A 6883-nucleotide genomic window follows, 5' to 3' on the forward strand; every position below is an offset into this window, starting at 1 on the left:
TATGACTTTTTTTTTTCGTTATTCTGGAGCGGAAATGAGGCCTTATCGATACCCCTAGTTTTTGCCTCATTCGTCTAAAAGAATCATCGAAGTAAGAAAAACACATCTTTTCGTCATCAAAGATGAAATATGAAAAAAGAAACCCTTATAATTTTGCCATGTCCGCCTATGTGACAAAAATCAAATTTTAGAAATCTTAAAAGCCTTGTTAGTTGTTGTGATTGCTCCTTTAGAGAAGAATAACAACTTTCGAATAACTTTTATCAAGTAAACATAGCGCCAGATACAAATCTCTCAAAAACGAAAAAATTGTGCGTTCCACCTCCTTTAAATCATGTGATACAGAAGTTTGAAAATACGTTAGTTAGAGGAGGAAGATGGATTATAAGCTAAGGATTTTGGTTGCCAATTCCTTTAAGCATAGCATTTCTCGTAGGTTATAGTTGGATATATCTTTGAACGATAAATAAAAAATGCCCAGTAACATATTTGCGTTACGTAAATATTGCGCGAGGTATAAGCTACTTGAAGGACAACAAATGTATCCAACCCTGTAACTTTTAAGCTATGTGATTTGGAAAATCTGAAGAATTTTTCGATATTTGTACTCGATAAACACTCAACGAAAATTATTTTCAACGTGATATGATTGTAAGAAATTTTTTGTGGATATCATAGGTCAGTATCGAGAGAATAGTAACATTAGTAATAGTTATGGTGGACGAGACAATGCAGTATGGGCGTCAGGCCCATGTATCTGTCTCTATACCATATACCATCAGCAAACGCCATGAATTTCTTGCCGTATACGTTATTTAGGGGTGGAACGGGGCTTTCGATTAGTTAAATATTTTGAGAGCTTACATTTCGTGAAATATTAAGCTGAGGTGACAAGTTATTTGAAACTTTTTATTACTTTTTTAAAAATCCATTCAACGATAAGAGCTACTGCCACGGCTAACGCTCGTGTAAGGGGGTTCTCTGAGAAATAGTAGGGCCTTTTCTCCTCAGAAAAATTTAAAAATGGGCAAAATACAAAAAGATTTAAAAAGAAAGTAAAATTATCAAGATCAAGATTCACGGTGATTAATTTGGCTTGGCAATTAGACACTTAGAAGGTCATGGTACAATTTAAATTGAAAAAAGATGATTCTTTCTGATATTAATAACTTCTATGCAGGTAATTTTTTGATAAGGATTCATCTTATGTGAAATATACTTTATTCAATCATAATATTTATTTTATTTTTCAGTTAAGTTTATGTGTGTGAAACAAGTAAAGATCTAAAGATCAATATCAGTTTTTTATTTATTTTATAAATGTTGATGTAAAAACCCGAATTGTTTCAATATATATTACATGGGTGACTATAAAATTCAGATAGAAAATCTATATATAAACATACCTCCTTAATGTCTTTAATTTCATGCATTGGCACAGCTCGCCTTAGAGGGGCTCTGTATCAAAATTATTTGGGAGACCAAATGAAGGTTGGGACCCCCTGCGGTTTTGAAAGAAGTTTTTTTTGAAATAGGATAAGATCATAATTAGATAGTAGGATGGATCATAATTATACGATGCAAGACATCTCTCCAGAATGTAATTTTACTATTGATTTCACTTTGCAATAAGTTTCGATGGTATATCTTTCTAACCAATTATTATAAGATAGGAATGCAATAAGATGCTGTTGTGAGTTTTTATAGTCAAATATACATTGCGCAAAATTAGCCCGGGGACTTCTGTAGCCCGGGGACCCCCTATCATTGAAACGGCTAATACAGCGGTAGCTACGCCCCTAATTTCAGATCAACTGACTAGAACATAATCAATTAAAATTCTGTAAGCCGATAAAAAAATGATGACTTTTTTAAATTAAAAATGCACTAGTTGTGATTGTCTACTGGCTATAAATGTGAGAAGTACAAAATTTTGCTTACTCAAGTTATAGTCGAAGTACAAGTTTTCGAGTAGATTATGATTAATCCCGTTTAAATCTATTCTCTAATTGTATCTATATAATCGTTTACTCAAGTTATATTTCAGTCCCTCAATTTGGAGGCAAAAATTTTTGAGGTACACACTTCGTGACCATGGGAGATGGGTTTGAAATGTTATTAAAACTATTAAAAACAAAAATCCAAAAAAGTTGCACAAAAATTTGCCAAAAAACGATCTTCTTTGGCGGGTTTTTTGAAAAAGGCGGTTTTTTGGGAAAACTATTTTCGCTGTTAACATTTAATGGGAAAGTTGCAGACAATTCTCAAGTACGTATTTTGAGCCAAGACTCGACCCTGTATGTTATTCGTTCTATAGCTATAAGCAATTGAAGTGTTGAAATTGACAATTTTTTTCTCCGAAACGGCGGGCGTGAGGGTTTATAATAATAGTATGAAATGGTAGTACTTTTTATGATATTTTTTTCGAATTTGTATCAATAACAGAAACGGATCTATATTAGTTTGTTTTTGAAAATTGTTGAACCGCTGCTAACAATTGAGGGTGTTGTTTAAAATTACGTTTAGTTAATTATTATTTTTTTTAAATAAAATAGAAAAATTGTTTAAAACTGCCTCAAATGTTAATTTTGCAATTACTGCCAGGCAATATCGAAATAAATATTAGCCCCCTCCAAGGTAGAAGCGAAAAAACAAGTCACCCAAATTTGTCAATAGTTTACGATCTATAAAATTTACATTCGTTACTGTTTTTAATTATTGTTGTCCTTTGTTATATACAACAAAATTTCTTTTAGAACATATCTACGATGCTACAAGTTAGACCATTATCTTATTTTTAATTATCGTTACTTGCCTATTTAATTTTATGGTATTAAAAATGTACATTATTTACATACGACCTTATTCGACAATAAATAACTGTATATATCATCTTCTTCATAACCTTAATAAATATTTTATATTTTTGGCAACCATATTATTAAGTTCATTTTTACTTAAAACAATATCCGTTTTGATTCTATTGTTAAGAATAATAATTCAATTGTTTCCAATTTGTGGGTGGAAATCATGCTAAGATAATCTAAATATTTTTGTTAAAATACAAATAATGAAACAATAATTTTAAGTTAGGTCAAATAAGGTCGATATTGAAATTTATTAACAAATATTTAACTTCAATAATTTCTTTATAAATTGAAAATGCATTATTTATAAATATATTTACAGCATCCGTTCTAAATTTTTAAAAGTATTAGAGTTTTATTTGTCATGATAAAGGATGTTTTTTCACGTCTATTTTTTAGACCAAAACAGTACAACCATAAATTTGGAAAAAAAAAAAACGTAATGCCAAAATATACATCATTATGGAAAATCGTATGCTGATCAAGGTCGTGGCCATAACACATCTTCTGAGAGATTGCATCACCCTCTAAAACTTTCCTTGTCGCCATTTTCCTGAAAAATCGAGCACTTTTTCTGTACATTTATATCGCCTAGAATCTTTTTATAGCATTTTTTTTTTCGTTTTTGCAAATTCTTTTGTTCTTTGCAATTTTTACAAAAAAAAAAGATATAGAAAGATAGTCGCCGATTTATGTATTTCGAGTTTTTCGATTTTGAGGGAAAACAGTGGTGCATTTTCCTGTAGTAAGAGTTGTTTTAAAACAACTTTTTGTTTGTTTGTTTGTTTTTTTTTTTTTTTTTTTAAATTTAACTTAAAGTTAGGGAATGAGAACTTGGGAGTAATACGTATCACAAATCATGCTCCTATATGTAAAAGTTAGTCTAAGCACCATGGCGCCAGTTTTTGCACGGTACAAGTGATTACAGGCGAAAATATGAATGTCTCAGCCCTTCATCGGCAAATAAGTACGGCGTTGGTGGATACTAGTTCTGTACGGTATTTATGTAATTCGCTTCGATTACTTAGGCAGAGTTAGTACTCAGTAACGCTGCACATATATTTACTGGTAAAGGGGTGAGATACTAAGATTCACATTCATATTCTCACCTGTACCCACCTATACCACACAAAACTCACTTCATGGTGCTTAAACTTACTTTTACATATAGGAGCATCTTTTTCAACATAATTCTTGGTGAGTCATTCCTGGTGAGTAAAATTTTTTATATTAAGGCCTTAAATTAGAGCACAAATTTTACACAGAATTTAAGTTAGGGGAGATTGGTGGCAATTGATCCCTTTTAGGAAATATTTATATTATAGCCAAACTATTCAAAACGTGCATAACATCGAAATAGCGTTGGTTGCTTTATGTGAACATACTGTAATTTTGACAAGCAATATTTTTTAGATTTGTACACCCCCCCCCCCCCCATTTTAAATCTAAATTCATTTATTAACCCGGTCAATTTAAACATTCGAAGTTACATAAAGTCCCAACAAGCTGAATTTCTGTGAAGTTGTTCAAAACATAATTACAAACAATGTCTAGAAGTTCCCCATCATTCCCCTGTAAGGAAAAAATTTAATTCAAGGTCAAAGGTCAAAAAAATGAGTTTTTCGAGATTTTCAGCAAAACGGTACGTTTTATCATAAAAGTACCTCAGACAAAAATTGTAGATCACAAAATTATCTATAAAAAATGTATCAATACTTTTTTTCTTACGAGCCACCGTTTCTGAGATATAACGATTCTAAAAGTTGTAAAAGTTGTTATCGTCATAATATGCACACGTTTCCACGCCACCTATGAGGTAGTGTACTTAGCGCGTTTTTGTTAACGTGGTTTCCCCAGTAGGCCTACTCCACGGGTCAGTTGTGATCCTGTTTAATGTAAAACTATTGCAAAATAACGGAAATTTTCAAAGATTGGGAAAGATAAAAGCGATGTAAATGAAAAAAAAGTGTTGAAGTTTATTCGTCTTATTCGTAAGTTTCAAATTCTTGTTCTTCTTCTTGATCTTCTTCTTGTTCTTCTTCTCCTGCTTCTTGATTCTTCATTTTGGATGCAAGTAAATTGCGTCAATAGCGATGTATCGCATGATACTTCGTTGGAGTCAAACGAATCCTCCATTGTTTGTGATTCAATATTAGAGCACGACCGGCCTTGACAATTTGTGCACGCCAAAGAACAAGACAGTCCGACTTTTTTGCAACCACATTTAGCACTGCATCCCTTTTTGCAGTTGCAAAAAATAGTGTTCAGCAGTTTTTCCGGCGCAGGTGGAATTAAAGTTTGAACTGGCTCTAATATATTGTTGACCAACTTCCAACCCCAGTCTGTAGGGTCTAGCTGATAACCAAGCCACACTTGAACTTGGTAATATACTCGAAGAAGATGTTGGTGAGCAGCAACTGAGGTTGGAGGAAGACAAGCTATTTGAACTTGTTTTTTATTTTTAGTATTTTTAACGAAACATGCATATCGATGTTTATCTAAACAGGTAGTTTTTTTAGGAGCTCCGTACATAGAAAGAAGAAAGCGAATGCCGTTGGTAATAACTTCTTGTTGAGTTGAATCACTTTTTTTAAAAACTTCAGCACATTGAATTAAGTCTTGTTTTTCAAACATTTTGAAAACTGCAGTTTTACCCCTCCTGTAAAATGCAGATGTCGTATCACAGCCAGTTTTTGCGTGTAAAAATAGTACATGATCTTTACACTTTACAAAAGTAAATAAACTTTTTGATGAATATATATCTGATTGATGCTGAGCTTTTCCTGGTTTTAAGAAAGAAATAGTTTTTTCAGTTTGCGTTCGAGCAGTGAGTAATACAAGTAAGTCAACATCTTCACTAACAACAATAGTTGTATTTGTCAAATTGAATTGCTCTATTGCTGTTTCAATAATCAATACATCAGCATCATTATTAGCTTGTTTTACCAATATATTTTCAGCCGTAAACTTTTCTTTCAACATTGAAATGAACCGAGACTTGTTGTGGGTATTAGTAAGAAATTTCTGTTGACTGGTTGGGACTGTCATAAGTTCATCAAATAAAATGTCAGAAGATGAAGATGTTGCTAAAGTTCGACGACGTTGTTCTACAGCTTTGATATTTCTCTTGCAATCATCATAGCCATCAAATACGACAGTATATATATATATATATATATATATATATATATATATATATATATATATATATATATATATATATATATTATATAAAATTTTACAACTCTAGATGTATAAACGTGGCGTACTCATGCATATTATGACGATAACAACTTTTATAACTTTTAGAATCGTTATATCTCAGAAACGGTGGCTCGTAAGAAAAAAAGTATTGATACATTTTTTATAGATAATTTTATAATCTACAATTTTTGTCTGAGGTACTTTTATGATAAAACGTACCGTTTTGCTGAAAATCGCGAAAAACTCATTTTTTTGACCTTTGACCTTGAATTAAATTTTTTCCTTACAGGGGAATGATGGGGAACTTCCAGACATTGTTTATAATTATGTTTTGAACAACTTCACAAAAATTCAGCTTGTTGGGACTTTACGTAACTTCACTCTCATTTTTTGTTTAAATTGACCGGGTTATATTTATTTTGCAGTGAATGACACCTGTACAAATATATTTAAAATTGTTCAATATTTCTCGAAAGGGGTGATAATATTCAAAAATAAACACTTGAGTATATCCCGGAGTGACAAAAACTGCTTAGTAATACGTTTTTAGAAAGTTATATATCTGGCTTTCATTCATTAATATATATGTTTCAGCAAATTTATCGAAAAAACTTTTTTAAGACGTAATTTTATTAGTATACCTAATTTATTTATTTGTAATAATTTTGCAAGATTGTATATTTATAAAGATATTAAATATGTCTATTAAAATTTATAACACCTTTTACTAAATTATATATATTTATTCATATAAATTTTAAATATAAGTAAGTCACACTTATATTATTAGAGTGAAATCGACAGTATATATG

General features: G+C 31.1%; 1 long non-coding RNA gene across 1 annotated transcript; it reads left to right on the top strand.

The window, feature by feature from the left end:
- The first annotated feature begins 203 nt into the window (after positions 1–203).
- LOC123290552 lies at positions 204–5300 on the top strand. Its single transcript, XR_006534882.1, has 3 exons — positions 204–214; positions 1953–1963; positions 5070–5300. It is a non-coding gene; the product is annotated as an uncharacterized LOC123290552 (long non-coding RNA).
- Positions 5301–6883: the final 1583 nt, after the last annotated feature.

Source organism: Chrysoperla carnea, chromosome 1 (genome assembly GCF_905475395.1).
Source record: "Chrysoperla carnea chromosome 1, inChrCarn1.1, whole genome shotgun sequence".
NCBI classification, from domain to species: domain Eukaryota; kingdom Metazoa; phylum Arthropoda; class Insecta; order Neuroptera; family Chrysopidae; genus Chrysoperla; species Chrysoperla carnea.